Source organism: Equus caballus, chromosome 24, assembly GCF_041296265.1.
Source record: "Equus caballus isolate H_3958 breed thoroughbred chromosome 24, TB-T2T, whole genome shotgun sequence".
In the NCBI taxonomy this organism is placed as follows: Eukaryota; Metazoa; Chordata; class Mammalia; order Perissodactyla; family Equidae; genus Equus; species Equus caballus.
In genome coordinates, this window is record NC_091707.1 from 9,633,671 (window position 1) to 9,653,171 (window position 19,501).

Consider the following 19,501-nt stretch of genomic DNA (forward strand, 5'->3'; position numbering starts at 1 on the left):
GCTCTCAGACACACCAGAACCACGTGCCAGATATGCCGGAAGCACCTGCTGAGCATGCCTGAGCCAAATGCTCGACTTGCAAGAAACACCTGCCTGACACGCCAAAATCACCTGCCGGGTATGCCAGAAGCACGTGGCGGACACTCCGGAATCACCTGTCGGGCATGCCGGAACCACCTCTCAGAGGTTCCAGAACCGCATGCCGGACACTCCGGAATCACATGACGGGCATGCCGGAACCACCTCTCAGAGGTGCCAGAACCACATGCCGGACACTCCCGAATCACCTGCCGGGCATGCCGGAACCATCTGTCAGACGTGCCAGAACCATGTGCCTGAGATGCCGGAACCACACCCCGAACAGACGAAACCACCTGCCAGACCCGCCTGAACCACCTTCCGAGCACGCCGGAACCACCTACTCGACTCGCTGGAACCACCTACCTGACACGCTAAAATCACCTGCCGGGTATGCCACAACCACTTGGTGGACACTCCGGAATCATCTGCCGGACATGCCAGAACCAGCTCTCAGACAAACCAGAACCACGTGCCAGACATGCCGGAAGCACCTGCTTAGCATGCCTGAGCCAAATGCTCGACTTGCAAGAAGCACCTGCCAGACACGCCAAAATCACCTGCCGGGTACGCCAGAACCATGTGGCGGACACTCCGGAATCACCTGTCGGGCATGCCGGAACCGCCTCTCAGACTTGCCAGAACCATGTTCCGGACACCCCGGTACCACCTGCCGAGTATGCCGGAACCACCTGATCCACTCCCCAGAACCACCTGCTGGACACGCCAGAATCACCTGCCGACTACGCCAGAACCACTCGGCAGACACTCCGGAACCACCTGCCGGGCATGCCGGAACCACCTCTCAGAGGTGCCAGAACCACATGCCGAACACTCCCGAATCACCTGCCGGGCATGCCGGAACCATCTCTCAGAGGTGCCAGAACCACATGCCGGACACTCCGGAATCACCTGCCGGGCATGCCGGAACCACCTCTCAGAGGTGCCAGAACCATATGCCGGACACTCCGGAATCACCTGCCGGGCTGGCTCCAGAACCACTCGGCAGACACTCCGGAACCACCTGCCGAGCATGCCGGAACCTCCTCTCAGAGGTGCCAGAACCACATGCCGGAAAATCCGGAATCACCTGCCGGGCATGCCGGAACCATCTCTCAGATGTGCCAGAAACATGTTCCGGACACGCCGGTACCACCTGCCGAGCTCGCCGGAACCACCTGCTGGACACGCCAAAATCATGTGCCGGGTACGCCAGAACCACTCGGCAGACACTCCGGAATCACCTGCCGGGCTGGCTGGAACCACCTGCCGGTCACGCCAACATCACCTTTCAGCTACGCCGGAACCACTTGGCGGACACTCCGGAATCACCTGTCGGGCCAGCCACAACCTCATCTCAGACGTGCCAGAACCATGTGCCTGAGATGCCGGAACCACTCCCCGAACAGACCGAAACCACCTGCCAGACCCGCCTGAACCCCCTGGCGAGCACGCCTGATCCACCTGCTCAACTAGCCGGAACCAACTTCCTGACACGCCAAAATCACCTGCCGGCTATGCCACAACCATTTGGTGAACTCTTCGGAATCACCTGCCGAGCTGGCTCCAGAACCACTCGGCAGACACTCCGGAACCACCTGCCGGGCATGCCGGAACCACCTCTCAGACATGCCGGAACCACATGCCAATGACACCGGAAGCACCTGCCGAGCACGCCAGAACCACCTGCTCGACTCGCCAAAACCACCTGCTGGACACGCCAAAATCACCTGCCGGCTACGCCACAACCATTTGGTGAACGCTTCGGAATCACCTGCCGGGCTGGCTGGAACCACCTGCCGGTCACGCCAATATCACCTGCCAGCTATGCCAGAACCACTTGGCGGACACCATGGAAACACCTGTCGGGCCGGCCGGAACCACCTCTCAGACGTGCCAGAACCATGAGCCTGAGATGCCGGAACCACTCCCCGAACAGACCGAAACCACCTGCCAGACCTGCCTGAAGCCCTTGGCAAGCACGCCTGATCCACCTGCTCAACTAGCTGGAACCAACTTCCTGACACGCCAAAATCACCTGCCAGGTATACAAGAACCACATGGTTGACACTCCGGAATCATCTGCCGGACGTGCCAGAACCAGCTCTCAGACACACCAGAACCACGTGCCAGAGACGCCGGAAGCACCAGCTGAGCATGCCTGAGCCACCTGCTCCACTCGCAAGATACACCTGTCGGACATGCCAAAATCACCTGCCGGGTACGCAAGAAACACTGGGCGGACGCTCCGGAATCACATGTCGGGCGTGCCGGAACCACCTCTCAGACTTGCCAGAACCATGTTCTGGACACGCCGGTACCGCCTGCTGAGTATGCCGGAACGAGCTGATCCACTCCCCAGAACCACCTAGTGGACACGCCAAAATCAACTGCCGGCTACGCCAAAACCTTTCGGCAGACACTCCAGAATCACAGGCCAGGCATTCCGGAACCACCTCTCAGAGGTGCCAGAACCAAATGCCGGAGACTCCGGTACACCTGCCGGGCATGCCGGAACCACCTGCCGGACATGCCGGAACCACCTGCCGGACATTCCGGAACCACCGGCTCGACTCGCCGGAACCATTGCCGGACATGCAAAATCACCTGCCGGCTACGCCAGAACCACTTGGCGAACACCCCGGTATCACCTGCCTGGCATGCCGGAACCACCTCTCAGAGGTGCCAGAACCACATGCCGGTCACTCCGGAATCACCTGCCGGGCATGCCGGAACCACCTGCCGGACATTCCGGAACCACCGGCTCGACTCGCCGGAACCATTGCCGGACATGCAAAATCACCTGCCGGCTACGCCAGAACCACTTGGCGAACACTCCGGAATCACCTGCCGGGCATGGTGGAACCACCTCTCAGACATGCCGGAACCACATTCAAATGACACTGGAAGCACCTGCCGAGCACGCCAGAAACACCTGCTCGACTCGCCAAATCCACCTGCTGGACACGCCAAAATCACCTGCCGGCTACGCCACAACCATTTGGTGAACGCTTCGGAATCACCTGCCGGGCTGGCTGGAACCACCTGCCGGTCACGCCAACATCACCTGCCAGCTATGCCAGAAGCACTTGGCGGACACCATGGAAACACCTGTCGGGCCGGCCGGAACCACCTCTCAGACGTGCCAGAACCATGTGCCTGAGGTGCCGGAACCACACCCCGAACAGACCGAAACCACCTGCCAAACACGCCTGAACCACCTGCCGAGCACGCTGGAACCACCTACTCGACTCGCTGGAACCACCTACCTGACACGCTAAAATCACCTGCCGGGTATGCCACAACCACTTGGTGGACACTCCGGAATCATCTGCCGGACATGCCAGAACCAGCTCTGAGACACACCAGAACCGCGTGCCAGACACCCCGGAAGCACCTGCTGAGCATGCCTGAGCCAAATGCTCGACTTGCAAGAAACACCTGCCTGACACGCCAAAATCACCTGCCGGGTACGCCAGAACCACGTGGCGGACACTCCGGAATCACCTGTCGGGCATGCCGGAACCAACTATCAGACGTACCAGAACCTCGTGCCGGTCACGCCAGAACCACCTGCCGGACAGACCGGAAACACCTGCTGGATACGCCGCAACCACCGGCTCGACTCGCCGGAACCACCGCCGGACATGCAAAATGACCTGCCGGCTACGCCAGAACCACTTGGCGAACACTCCGGAATCACCTGTCGGGCATGCCGGAACCACCTCTCAGACTTGCCAGAACCATGTTCCGGACACGCCGGTACGACCTGCCGAGTATGCCAGAACCACCTGATCCACTCCCCAGAACCACCTGCTGGATACGCCTGAATCACCTGCCGGCTACTCCAGAACCACTCGGCAGACACTCCGTAACCAACTGCCGGGCATGCCGGAACCACCTCTCAGAGGTGCCAGAACCACATGCCGGACACTCCGGAATCACCTGCCGGGCATGCCGGAACCATCTCTCAGACTTGCCAGAACCATGTTCCCGACATGCCGGAACCACCTGCCGAGCTTGCCGGAACCACCTGCTGGACACGCCAAAATCACCTGCCGGCTACGCCAGAACCACTCGGCAGACACTCGGGAATCACATGCCACGCATTCCGGAACCACCTCTCAGAGGTGCCAGAACCAAATGCCGGACACTCCGGAATCACCTGCCAGGCATGCCGGAACCACCTCTCAGTGGTGCCAGAACCACATGCCGGAGACTCCCGAATCACCTGCCGGGCATGCCGGAACCATCTGTCAGACGTGCCAGAACCATGTGCCTGAGATGCCGGAACCACACCCCGAACAGACGAAACCACCTGCCAGACCGGCCTGAACCACCTGCCGAGCACGCCGGAACCACCTGCCAGTCACGCCAACATCACCTTTCAGCTATGCCAGAACCACTTGGCGGACACCATGGCAACACCTGTCGGGCCGGCCAGACCACCTCTCTGACGTGCCAGAAACATGAGCCTGAGATGCCGGAACCACTCCCCGTACAGACCGAAACCACCTGCCAGACCCGCCTGAAGCCCGTGGCAAGCACGCCTGAGCCACCTGCTCAACTAGCTGGAACCAACTTCCTGACACGCCAAAATCACCTGCCAGGTATACAAGAACCACTTGGTGGACACTCCGGAATCATCTGCCGGACATGCCAGAACCAGCTCTCAGACACACCAGAACCACGTGCCAGAGACGCCGGAAGCACCAGCTGAGCATGCCTGAGCCACCTGCTCGACTCGCAAGATACACCTGTCGGACATGCCAAAATCACCTGCCGGGTACGCCAGAAACACTGGGCGGACGCTCCGGAATCACATGTCGGGCATGCCGGAACCACCTCTCAGACTTGACAGAACCATGTTCTGGACACGCCGGTACCACCTGCCGAGTATGCCGGAACCAGCTGATCCACTCCCCAGAACCACCTAGTGGTCACGCCAAAATCAACTGCCGGCTACGCCAGAACCACTCGGCAGACACTCCGGAATCACAGGCCAGGCATTCCGGAACCACCTCTCAGAGGTGCCAGAACGAAATGTCGGACACTCCGGTATCACCTGTCGGGCATGCCAGAACCACCTCTCAGAGGTGCCAGAACCACATGCCGGACACTCCGGAATCACCTGCAGGGCATGCTGGAACCACATGCTGGACATGCCGGAACCACCTGCCGGACATGCCGGAACCACCTGCCGGACATTCCGGAACCACCGGCTCGACTCGCCGGAACCATTGCCGGACATGCAAAATCACCTGCCGGCTACGCCAGAACCACTTGGCGAACACTCCGGTATCACCTGCCGGGCATGCCGGAACCACCTCTCAGAGGTGCCAGAACCACATGCCGGACACTCCGGAATCACCTGCCGGGCATGCCGGAACCACCTGCCGGACATGCCGGAACCACAAGCCGGACATGCCGGAACAACCGGCTCGACTCGCCGGAACCATTGCCGGACATGCAAAATCACCTGCCGGCTACAACAGAACCACTTGGCGAACACTCCGGAATCACCTGCCGGGCATGGCGGAACCACCTCTCAGACATGCCGGAACCACATGCCAATGACACCGGAAGCACCTGCCGAGCACGCCAGAACAACCTGCTCGACTCGCCAGAACCACCTGCTGGACACGCCAAAATCACCTGCCGGCTACGCAAGAACCACTCGGCTGACACTCCGGAATCACAAGCCAGGCAATCCGGAACCACCTCTCAGAGGTGCCAGAACCAAATGCCGGACACTCCGGTATCACCTGCCGGGCATGCCGGAACCACCTCTCAGAGGGTCCAGAACCACATGCCGGACACTCCGGAATCACCTGCCGGGCATGCAGGAACCACCTCCCGGACATGCCGGAACCACCGGCTCGACTCGCCGGAACCACCGCCGGACATGCAAAATGACCTGCCGGCTACGCCAGAACCACTTGGCGAACACTCCGGAATCACCTGTCGGGTGTGCTGGAACCAACCCTCAGACTTGCCAGAACCATGTTCTGGACACGCCGGTACCACCTGCCGAGTTGCTGGAACCACCTGGTCCACTCCCCAGAACCACCTAGTGGACACGCCAGAATCACCTGCCGACCACGCCAGAACCACTCGTCAGAAACTCCGGAAACACAGGCCGGGCATTCTGGAACCACCTCTCAGAGGTGCCAGAACCACATGCCGGACACTCCGGAATCACCTGCCGGGCATGCTGGAACCACGTGCTGGACATGCCGGAACCACCTGCCGGACATGCCGGAACCACCTTCGGGACATTCCGGAACCACCGGCTCAACTCGCCGGAACCGTTGCCGGACATGCAAAATCACCTGCCGGCTACGCCAGAAACACTTGGCGAACACTCCGGTATCACCTGCCGGACATGCCGGAACCACCGGCTCGACTCACCGGAACCATTGCCGGACATGCAAAATCACCTGCCGGCTACGCCAGAATCACTTGGCGAACTCTCCGGAATCACCTGCCGGGCATGGCGGAACCACCTCTCAGACATGCCGGAACCACATGCCAATGACTCCGGAAGCACCTGCCGAGCACGCCAGAACCACCTGCTCGAATCGCCAAAACCACCAGCTGGACACGCCAAAATCACCTGCCGGCTACGCCACAACCATTTGGTGAACTCTTCGGAATCACCTGCCCGGCTGGCTGGAACCACCTGCTGGTCACGCCGACATCACCTGCCAGCTTTGCCAGGACCACTTGGCGGACACCATGGAAATACCTGTCGGGCCGGCCGGAACCACCTCTCAGACGTGCCAGAACCATGTGCCTGAGATGCCGGAACCACAGCGCGAACAGACCGAAACCACCTGCCGGACCCGCCTGTACCACCTGCCGAGCACGCCGGAACCACCTACTCGACTCGCCGGAACCACCTACCTGACACGCTAAAATCACCTGCCGGGTATGCCACAACCCCTTGGTCGACACTCCGGAATCATCTGCCGGACATGCCAGAACCAGCTCTCAGACACACCAGAACCACGTGCCAGAAACGCCGGAAGCACCTGCTGAGCATGCCTGAGCCAAATGCTCGACTTGCAAGAAACACCTTCCAGACACGACATAATCACATGCCGGGTACGCCAGAACCACGTTGCGGACACTCCGGAATCACCTGTCTGGCATGCCGGAACCAACTCTCAAACGTGGCAGAACCTCGTGCCGGTCACGGCAGAACCACCTGCCGGACAGACCGGAAACACCTGATGGACACGCCGGAACCACCGGCTCGACTCGCCGGAACCTCCGCCGGACATGCAAAATGACCTGCCGGCTACGCCAGAACCACTTGGCGAACACTCCGGAATCACCTGTCGGGCATGCCGGAACCACCTCTCAGACTTGCCAGAACCAAGTTCCGGACACGCCGGTACCACCTGCCGAGTATGCCGGAACCACCTGATCCACTCCCCAAAACCACCTGCTGGATACGCCAGAATCACCTGCCGGCTACTCTAGAACCACTCGGCAGACACTCCGTAACCAACTGCCGGGCATGCCGGAACCACCTCTCAGAGGCGCCAGAACCACATGCCGGACACTCCGGAATCACCTGCCGGGCATGCCGGAACCACCTCTCAGAGGTGCCAGAACCACATGCCGGACACTCCCGAATCACCTGCCGGGCATGCCGGAACCATCTGTCAGACGTGCCAGAACCATGTGCCTGAGATGCCGGAACCACACCCCGAACAGACGAAACCACCTGCCAGACCGGCCTGAACCACCTGCCGAGCACGCCGGAACCACCTACTCGACTCGCTGGAACCACCTACCTGACACGCTAAAATCACCTGCCGGGTATGCCAAAACCACTTGGTGGACACTCCGGAATCATCTGCCGGACATGCCAGAACCAGCTCTCAGACAAACCAGAACCACGTGCCAGATATGCCGGAAGCACCTGCTGAGCATGCCTGAGCCAAATGCTCGACTTGCAAGAAGCACCTGCCAGACACGCCAAAATCACCTGCCGGGTACGCCAGAACCATGTGGCGGACACTCCGGAATCACCTGTCGGGCAGTCCGGAACCGCCTCTCAGACTTGCCAGAACCATGTTCCGGACACGCCGGTACCACCTGCCGAGTATGCCGGAACCACCTGATCCACTCCCCAGAACCACCTGCTGGACACGACAGAATCACCTGCCGACTACGCCAGAACCACTCGGCAGACACTCCGGAACCAACTGCCGGGCATGCCGGAACCACCTCTCAGAGGTGCCAGAACCACATGCCGAACACTCCGGAATCACCTGCCGGGCATGCCGGAACCACCTCTCAGAGGTGTCAGAACCACATGCCGGACACTCCCGAATCAACTGCCAAGCTCGCCGGAACCACCTGCTGTACACGCCAAAATCACCTGCCAGCTACGCCAGAACCACACGCCAGACACTCCGGAATCACCTGCCGGGCTGGCTGGAACCACCTGCCAGTCACGCCAACATCACCTTTCAGCTATGCCAGAACCACTTGGCGGACACCATGGCAACACCTGTCGGGCCGGCCGGACCACCTCTCTGACGTGCCAGAAACATGAGCCAGAGATACCGGAACCACTCCCCTAACAGACCGAAACCACCTGCCAGACCCGCCTGAAGCCCGTGGCAAGCACGCCTGAGCCACCTGCTCAACTAGCTGGAACCAACTTCCTGACACGCCAAAATCACCTGCCAGGTATACAAGAACCACTTGGTGGACACTCCGGAATCATCTGCCGGACATGCCAGAACCAGCTCTCAGACACACCAGAACCACGTGCCAGAGACGCCGGAAGCACCAGCTGAGCATGCCTGAGCCACCTGCTCGACTCGCAAGAAACACCTGTCGGACATGCCAAAATCACCTGCCGGGTACGCCAGAAACACTGGGCGGACGCTCCGGAATCACATGTCGGGCGTGCCGGAACCACCTCTCAGACTTGACAGAACCATGTTCTGGACACGCCGGTACCACCTGCCGAGTATGCCGGAACCAGCTGATCCACTCCCCAGAACCACCTAGTGGTCACGCCAAAATCAACTGCCGGCTACGCCAGAACCACTCGGCAGACACTCCGGAATCACAGGCCAGGCATTCCGGAACCACCTCTCAGAGGTACCAGAACCAAATGTCGGACACTCCGGTATCACCTGCCGGGCATGCCGGAACCACCTGTCAGAGGTGCCAGAACCACATGCCGGACACTCCGGAATCACCTGCAGGGCATGCTGGAACCACATGCTGGACATGCCGGAACCACCTGCCGGACATGCCGGAACCACCTGCCGGACATTCCGGAACCACCGGCTCGACTCGCCGGAACCATTGCCGGACATGCAAAATCACCTGCCGGCTACGACAGAACCACTTGGCGAACACTCCGGAATCACCTGCCGGGCATGGCGGAACCACGTCTCAGACATGCCGGAACCACATGCCAATGACACCGGAAGCACCTGCCGAGCACGCCAGAACAACCTGCTCGACTCGCCAGAACCACCTGCTGGACACGCCAAAATCACCTGCCGGCTACGCAAGAACCACTCGGCTGACACTCCGGAATCACAAGCCAGGCAATCCGGAACCACCTCTCAGAGGTGCCAGAACCAAATGCCGGACACTCCGGTATCACCTGCCGGGCATGCCGGAACCACCTCTCAGAGGTGCCAGAACCACATGCCGGACACTCCGGAATCACCTGCCGGGCATGCCGGAACCACCTCCCGGACATGCCGGAACCACCGGCTCGACTCGCCGGAACCACCGCCGGACATGCAAATGACCTGCCGGCTACGCCAGAACCACTTGGCGAACACTCCGGAATCACCTGTCGGGTGTGCTGGAACCAACCCTCAGACTTGCCAGAACCATGTTCTGGACACGCCGGTACCACCTGCCGAGTTGCTGGAACCACCTGGTCCACTCCCCAGAACCACCTAGTGGACACGCCAGAATCACCTGCCGACCACGCCAGAACCACTCGTCAGAAACTCCGGAATCACAGGCCGGGCATTCTGGAACCACCTCTCAGAGGTGCCAGAACCACATGCCGGAAACTCCGGAATCACCTGCCGGGCATGCTGGAACCACGTGCTGGACATGCCGGAACCACCTGCCGGACATGCCGGAACCACCTTCGGGACATTCCGGAACCACCGGCTCAACTCGCCGGAACCGTTGCCGGACATGCAAAATCACCTGCCGGCTACGCCAGAAACACTTGGCGAACACTCCGGTATCACCTGCCGGACATGCCGGAACCACCGGCTCGACTCGCCGGAACCATTGCCGGACATGCAAAATCACCTGCCGGCTACGCCAGAATCACTTGGCGAACTCTCCGGAATCACCTGCCGGGCATGGCGGAACCACCTCTCAGACATGCCGGAACCACATGCCAATGACTCCGGAAGCACCTGCCGAGCACGCCAGAACCACCTGCTCGACTCGCCAAAACCACCAGCTGGACACGCCAAAATCACCTGCCGGCTACGCCACAACCATTTGGTGAACTCTTCGGAATCACCTGCCCGGCTGGCTGGAACCACCTGCTGGTCACGCCGACATCACCTGCCAGCTTTGCCAGGACCACTTGGCGGACACCATGGAAATACCCGTCGGGCCGGCCGGAACCACCTCTCAGACGTGCCAGAACCATGTGCCTGAGATGCCGGAACCACAGCGCGAACAGACCGAAACCACCTGCCGGACCCGCCTGTACCACCTGCCGAGTATGCCGGAACCACCTGATCCACTCCCCAAAACCACCTGCTGGATACGCCAGAATCACCTGCCGGCTACGCCAGAACCACTCGGCAGACACTCCATAACCAACTGCCGGGCATGCCGGAACCACCTCTCAGAGGCGCCAGAACCACATGACGGACACTCCGGAATCACCTGCCGGGCATGCCGGAACCATCTATCAGACGTGCCAGAACCATGTTCCGGACATGCCGGAACCACCTGCCGAGCTCGCCAGAACCACCTGCTGGACACGCCAAAATCACCTGCCGGCTACGCCAGAACCACTCGGCAGACACTCCGGAATCACATGCCGGGCATTCCGGAACCACCTCTCACAGGTGCCAGAACCAAATGCTGGACACTCAGGTATCACCTGCCGGGCATGCCGGAACCACCTCAGAGGTGCCAGAACCACATGCCGGACACTCCCGAATCAACTGCCGGGCATGCCGGAACCATCTGTCCGACGTGCCAGAACCATGTGCCTGAGATGCCGGAACCACACCCCAAACAGACGAAACCACCTGCCAGACCCGCCTGAACCACCTGCCGAGCACGCCGGAACCACCTACTCGACTCGCTGGAACCACCTACCTGACACGCTAAAATCAACTGCCGGGTATGCCACAACCACTTGGTGGACACTCCGGAATCATCTGCCGGACATGCCAGAACCAGCTCTCAGACACACCGGAACCACGTGCCAGACATGCCGGAAGCACCTGCTGAGCATGCCTGAGCCAAATGCTCGACTTGCAAGAAGCACCTGCCAGACACGCCAAAATCACCTGCCGGGTACGACAGAACCACGTGGCGGACACTCCGGAATCCACTGTCGGGCATGCCGGAACCAACTCTCAGACGTGCCAGAACCTCGTGCCGGTCACACCAGAACCACCTGCCGAGTATGCTGGAGCCACCTGATCCTCTCCCCAGAACCACCTGCTGGACACGCCAGAATCACCTGCCGGCTACGCCAGAACCACTCGGCAGACACTCCGGAACCACCTGCCGAGCATGCCGGAACCACCTCTCAGAGGTGCCAGAACCACATGCCGGACAATCCGGAATCACCTGCCGGGCATGCTGGAACCATCTCTCAGATGGGCCAGAACCATGTTCCGGACACGCCGGTACCACCTGCCGAGCTCACCGGAACCACCTGCTGGACACGCCAAAATCATGTGCCGGCTACGCCAGAACCACTCGGCAGACACTCCGGAATCACCTGCCGGGCTGGCTGGAACCACCTGCCGGTCACGCAAACATCACCTTTCAGCTACGCCGGAACCACTTGGCGGACACTCCGGAATCACCTGTCGGGCCGGCCACAACCTCATCTCAGACGTGCCAGAACCATGTGCCTGAGATGCCGGAACCACTCCCCGAACAGACCGAAACCACCTGCCAGACCCGCCTGAACCCCTTGGCGAGCACGCCTGATCCACCTGCTCAACTAGCCGGAACCAACTTCCTGACACGCCAAAATCACCTGCCGGCTACGCCACAACCATTTGGTGAACTCTTCGGAATCACCTGCCGGGCTGGCTCCAGAACCACTCGGCAGACACTCCGGAACCACCTGCCGGGCATGCCGGAACCACCTCTCAGACATGCCGGAACCACATGCCAATGACACTGGAAGCACCTGCCGAGCACGCCAGAACCACCTGCTCGACTCGCCAAAACCACCTGCTGGACACGCCAAAATCACCTGCCGGCTACGCCACAACCATTTGGTGAACGCTTCGGAATCACCTGCCGGGCTGGCTGGAACCACCTGCCGGTCACGCCAATATCACCTGCCAGCTATGCCAGAACCACTTGGCGGACACCATAGAAACACCTGTCGGGCCGGCCGGAACCACCTCTCAGACGTGCCAGAACCATGAGCCTGAGATGCTGGAACCACTCCCCGAACAGACCGAAACCACCTGCCAGACCTGCCTGAAGCCCTTGGCAAGCACGCCTGATCCACCTGCTCAACTAGCTGGAACCAACTTCCTGACACGCCAAAATCACCTCCCAGGTATACAAGAACCACTTGGTGGACACTCCGGAATCATCTGCCGGAGATGCCAGAACCAGCTCTCAGACACACCAGAACCACGTGCCAGAGATGCCGGAAGCACCAGCTGAGCATGCCTGAGCCACCTGCTCGACTCGCAAGATACACCTGTCGGACATGAAAAAATCACCTGCCGGGTACGCAAGAAACACTGGGCGGACGCTCCGGAATCACCTGTCGGGCGTGCCGGAACCACCTCTCAGACTTGCCAGAACCATGTTCTGGACACGCCGGTACCGCCTGCTGAGTATGCCGGAACGAGCTGATCCACTCCCCAGATCCACCTAGTGGACACGCCAAAATCAACTGCCTGCTACGCCAAAACCTCTCGGCAGACACTCCAGAATCACAGGCCAGGCATTCCGGAACCACCTCTCAGAGGTGCCAGAACCAAATGCCGGAGACTCCGGTACACCTGCCGGGCATGCCGGAACCACCTCTCAGAGGTGCCAGAACCACATGCCGGACACTCCAGAATCACCTGCAGGGCATGCTGGAACCACGTGCTGGACATGCCGGAACCACCTGCCGGACATGCCGGAACCACCTGCCGGACATTCCGGAACCACCGGCTCGACTCGCCGGAACCATTGCCGGACATGCAAAATCACCTGCCGGCTACGCCAGAACCACTTGGCGAACACTCCGGTATCACCTGCCTGGCATGCCGGAACCACCTCTCAGAGGTGCCAGAACCACATGCCGGACACTCCGGAATCACCTGCCGGGCATGCCGGAACCACCTGCCGGACATGCCGGAACCACCGGCTCGACTCGCCGGAACCATTGCCGGACATGCAAAATCACCTGCCGGCTACGCCAGAACCACTTGGCGAACACTCCGGAATCACCTGCCGGGCATGGCGGAACCACCTCTCAGACATGCCGGAACCACATTCAAGTGACACCGGAAGCACCTGCCGAGCACGCCAGAACCACCTGCTCGACTCGCCAAATCCACCTGCTGGACACGCCAAAATCACCTGGCGGCTACGCCACAACCATTTGGTGAACGCTTCGGAATCACCTGCCGGGCTGGCTGGAACCACCTGCCGGTCACGCCAACATCACCTGCCAGCTATGCCAGAACCACTTGGCTGACACCATGGAAACACCTTTCGGGCCGGCCGGAACCACCTCTCAGACGTGCCAGAACCATGTTCCGGACACGCCGGTACGACCTGCCGAGTATGCCAGAACCACCTGATCCACTCCCCAGAACCACCTGCTGGATACGCCTGAATCACCTGCCGGCTACTCCAGAACCACTCGGCAGACACTCCGTAACCAACTGCTGGGCATGCCGGAACCACCTCTCAGAGGTGCCAGACCCACATGCCGGACACTCCGGAATCACCTGCCGGGCATGCCGGAACCATCTCTCAGACTTGCCAGAACCATGTTCCGGACATGCCGGAACCACCTGCCGAGCTTGCCGGAACCACCTGCTGGACACGCCAAAATCACCTGCTGGCTACGCCAGAACCACTCGGCAGACACTCGGGAATCACATGCCACGCATTCCGGAACCACCTCTCAGAGGTGCCAGAACCAAATGCCGGACACTCCGGAATCACCTGCCGGGCATGCCCGAACCACCTCTCAGAGGTGCCAGAACCACATGCCGGAGACTCCCGAATCACATGCCGGTCATGCCGGAACCATCTGTCAGACGTGCCAGAACCATGTGCCTGAGATGCCGGAACCACACCCCGAACAGACGAAACCACCTGCCAGACCGGCCTGAAGCACCTGCCGAGCACGCCGGAACCACCTACTCGACTCGCTGGAACCACCTACCTGACACGCTAAAATCACCTGCCGGGTATGCCCCAACCACTTGGTGGACACTCCGGAATCATCTGCCGGACATGCCAGAACCAGCTCTCAGACACACCAGAACCACGTGCCAGATATGCCGGAAGCACCTGCTGAGCATGCCTGAGCCAAATGCTCGACTTGCACGAAGCACCTGCCAGACACGCCAAAATCACCTGCCGGGTACGCCAGAACCATGTGGCGGACACTCCGGAATCACCTGTCGGGCATGCCGGAACCAACTCTCAGACGTGCCAGAACCTCGTGCCGGTCACGCCAGAACCACCTGCCGGACAGACCGGAAACACCTGCTGGATACGCCGCAACCACCGGCTCGACTCGCCGGAACCACCGCCGGACATGCAAAATGACCTGCCGGCTATGCCAGAACCACTTGGCGAACACTCCGGAATCACCTGACGGGCATGCCGGAACCACCTATCAGAGGTGCCAGAACCAAATGCCGGACACTCCGTAATCACCTGCCGGGCATGCCGGAACCACCTCTCAGAGGTGCCCGAACCACATGCCGGACACTCCGGAATCACCTGCCTGGCATGACGGAACCATCTCTCAGACATGCCAGAACCTTGTTCCGGACACGCTGGTACCACCTGCCGAGCTCGCCGGAACCACCTGCTGGGCACGCCAAAATCACCTGCCGGCTACGCAAGAACCACTCGGCAGACACTCCGGAATCACCTGCCGGGCTGGCTGGAACCACCTGCCGGTCACGCCAACATCACCTTTCAGCTACGCCGGAACCACTTGGCGGACACTCCGGAAACACCTGTCGGGCCGGCCGGAACTACCTCTCAGACGTGCCAGAACCCTGTGCCTGAGATGCCGGAACCACTCCCCGAACAGACCGAAACCACCTACCAGACCCGCCTGAACCCCCTGGCGAGCACGCCTGATCCACCTTCTCAACTAGCCGGAACCAACTTCCTGACACGCCAAAATCACCTGCCCGGTATACAAGAACCACTTGGTGGACACTCCGGAATCATCTGCCGGACATGCCAGAACCAGCTCTCAGACACACCAGAACCACGTGCCAGAGACGCCGGAAGCACCAGCAGAGCATGCCTGAGCCACCTGCTCGACTCGCAAGAAACACCTGTCGGACATGCCTGAATCACCTGCCGGGTACGCCAGAAACACTGGGCGGACGCTCCCTAATCACCTGTCGGGCGTGCCAGAACCACCTCTCAGACTTTCCAGAACCATGTTCTGGACACGCCGGTACCACCTGCCGAGTATGCCGGAACCAGCTGATCCACTCCCCAGAACCACCTAGTGGACATGCCAAAATCAACTGCCGGCTACGCCGGAACCACCGGCTCGACTCGCCGGAACCACCGCCGGACATGCAAAATGACCTGCCGGCTACGCCAGAACCACTTGGCGAACACTCCGGAATCACCTGTAGGGCATGCCGGAACCGCCTCTCAGACTTGCCAGAACCATGTGCCTGAGATGCCGGAACCACACCCCGAACAGACCGAAACCACCTGCCAGACCTGCCTGAACCACATGCCGAGCACGCTGGAACCACCTACACGACTCGCTGGAACCATCTACCTGACACGCTAAAATCACCTGCCGGGTATGCCACAACCACTTGGTGGACACTCCGGAATCATCTGCCGGACATGCCAGAACCAGCTCTCAGACACACCAGAACCACGTGCCAGACACGCCGGAAGCACCTGCTGAGCATGCCTGAGCCAAATGCTCGACTTGCAAGAAACACCTGCCAGACACGCCAAAATCACCTGCCGGGTACGCCAGAACCACGTGGCGGGCACTCCGGAATCACCTGTCGGGCATGCCGGAACCAACTCTCAGACGTGCCAGAACCTCATGCCGGTCACGGCAGAACCACCTGCCGAGTATGCTGGAACCACCTGATCCTCTCCCCAGAACCACCTGCTGGACACGCCAGAATCACCTGCCGACTACGCCAGAACCACTCGGCAGACACTCCGGAACCACCTGCCGGGCATGCCGGACCCACATCTCAGAGGTGCCAGAACCACATCCCGGACACTCCGGAATCACCTGCCGGGCATGCCGGAACCACCTCTCAGAGGTGGAAGAACCACATGCCGGACACTCCGGAATCACCTGCAGGGCACGCTGGAACCACATGCTGGACATGCCGGAACCACCTGCCGGACATGCCGGAACCACCTGCCGGACATTCCGGAACCACCGGCTCGACTCGCCGGAACCATTGCCGGACATGCAAAATCACCTGCCGGCTACGCCAGAACCACTTGGCGAACACTCCGGTATCACCTGCCGGGCATGCCGGAACCACCTGCCGGACATGCCGGAACCAGATGCCGGACATGCCGGAACCACCGGCTCGACTCGCCGGAACCATTGCCGGACATGCAAAATCACCTGCCGGCTACGCCAGAACCACTTGGCGAACAATCCGGAATCACCTGCCGGGCATGCAAAATGACCTGCCTCTCAGACATGCCGGAACCACATGCCAATGACTCCGGAAGCACCTGCCGAGCACGCCAGAACCACCTGCTCGACTCGCCAAAACCACCTGCTGGACACGCCAAAATCACCTGCCGGCCATGCCACAACCATTTGGTAAACGCTTTGGAATCACCTGCCGGGCTGGCTGGAACCACCTGCCGGTCACGCCAACATCACCTGCCAGCTATGCCAGAACCACTTGGCTGACACCATGGAAACACCTGTCGGGCCGGCCGGAACCACCTATCAGACGTGCCAGAACCATGTGCCTGAGATGCCGGAACCACACCCCGAACAGACCGAAACCACCTGCCAGACCCGCCTGAACCACCTGCCGAGCACGCCGGAACCGCGTACTCGACTCGCCGGAACCACCTACCTGACACGCTAAAATCACCTGCCGGTTATGCCACAACCACTTGTTGGACACTCCGGAATCATCTGCCGCACATGCCAGAACCAGCTCTCAGACACACCAGAACCGCGTGCCAGACACTCCGGAAGCACCTGCTGAGCATGCCTGAGCCAAATGCTCGACTTGCAAGAAACACCTTCCAGACACGCCAAAATCACCTGCCGGGTACGCCAGAACCACGTGGCGGACACTCCGGAATCACCTGTTGGGCATGCCGGAACCAACTATCAGACGTACCAGAAGCTCATGCCGGTCAAGCCAGAACCACATGCCGGACAGACCGGAAACACCTGCTGGATACGCCGCAACCACCGGCTCGACTCGCCGGAACCACCGCCAGACATGCAAAATGACCTGCCGTCTACGCCAGAACCACTTGGCGAACACTCCGGAATCACCTGTCGGGCATGCCGGAACCACCTCTCAGACTTGCCAGAACCATGTTCCGGACACGCCGGTACGACCTGCCGAGTATGCCAGAACCACCTGATCCACTCCCCAGAACCACCTGCTGGATACGCATGAATCACCTGCCGGCTACTCCAGAACCACTCGGCAGACACTCCGTAACCAACTGCCGGGCATGCCGGAACCACCTCTCAGAGGTGCCAGAACCACATGCCGAACACTCCAGAATCACCTGCCGGGCATGCCGGAACCACCTCTCAGAGGTCCCAGAACCACATGCCGGACACTCCCGAATCACCTGCCGGGCATGCCGGAACCATCTCTCAGACGTGCCAGAACCATGTTCCGGACACGGTGGTACCACCTGCCGAGCTCGCCGGAACCACCTGCTGGACACGCCAAAATCACCTGCCAGCTACGCCAGAACCACACGGCAGACACTCCGGAATCACCTGCCGGGCTGGCTGGAACCACCTGCCGGTCACGCCAACATCACCTTTCAGCTACGCCAGAACCACTTGGCGGACACTCCGGAAACACCTCTCCGGCCGTCCGGAACCACCTCTCAGACGTGCCAGAACAATGTGCCTGAGATGCCGGAACCACTCCCCGAACGGACCGAAAACACCTGCCAGACCCGCCTGAACCCCCTGGCGAGCACGCCTGATCCACCTGCTCAACTAGACGGAACCAAATTCCTGACACGCCAAAATAACCTGCCAGCTACGCCACAAACGTTTGGTGAACTCTTCGGAATCACCTGCCGTGCTGGCTCCAGAACCACTCGGCAGACTCTCCGGAACCACCTGCAGGGCATGCTGGAACCACCTCTCAGACATGCCGGAACCACAAGCCAATGACACCGGAAGCACCTGCCGAGCACGCCAGAACCACCTGCTCGACTCGCCAAAACCACCTGCTGGACATGCCAAAATCACCTGCCGGCTACGCCACAACCATTTGGTGAAATCTTCGGAATCACCTGCCGGGCTGGCTTGAACCACCTGCCGGTCACGCCAACATCACCTGCCAGCTATGCCAGAACCACTTGGCGGACACTCCGGAAACACCTCTCTGGCCGGCCGGAACCACCTATCAGACGTGCCAGAACCATGTGCCTGAGATGCCCGAACCACACCCCGAACAGACCGAACCCACCTGCCAGACCCGCCTGAACCACCTGCCGAGCACGCCGGAAGCACCGACTCGATTCGCTGGAACCACCCACCTGACACGCTAAAATCACCTGCCGGGTATGCCACAACCACTTGGCGGACACTCCGGAATCATTTGCCGGAGTTGCCAGAACCAGCTCTCAGACACACCAGAACCACGTGCCAGACACGCCGGAAGCACCTGCTGAGCATGCCTGAGCCAAATGCTCGACTTGCAAGAAGCACCTGCCAGACACGCCAAAATCACCTGCCGGGTACGTAGAACCACGTGGCGGA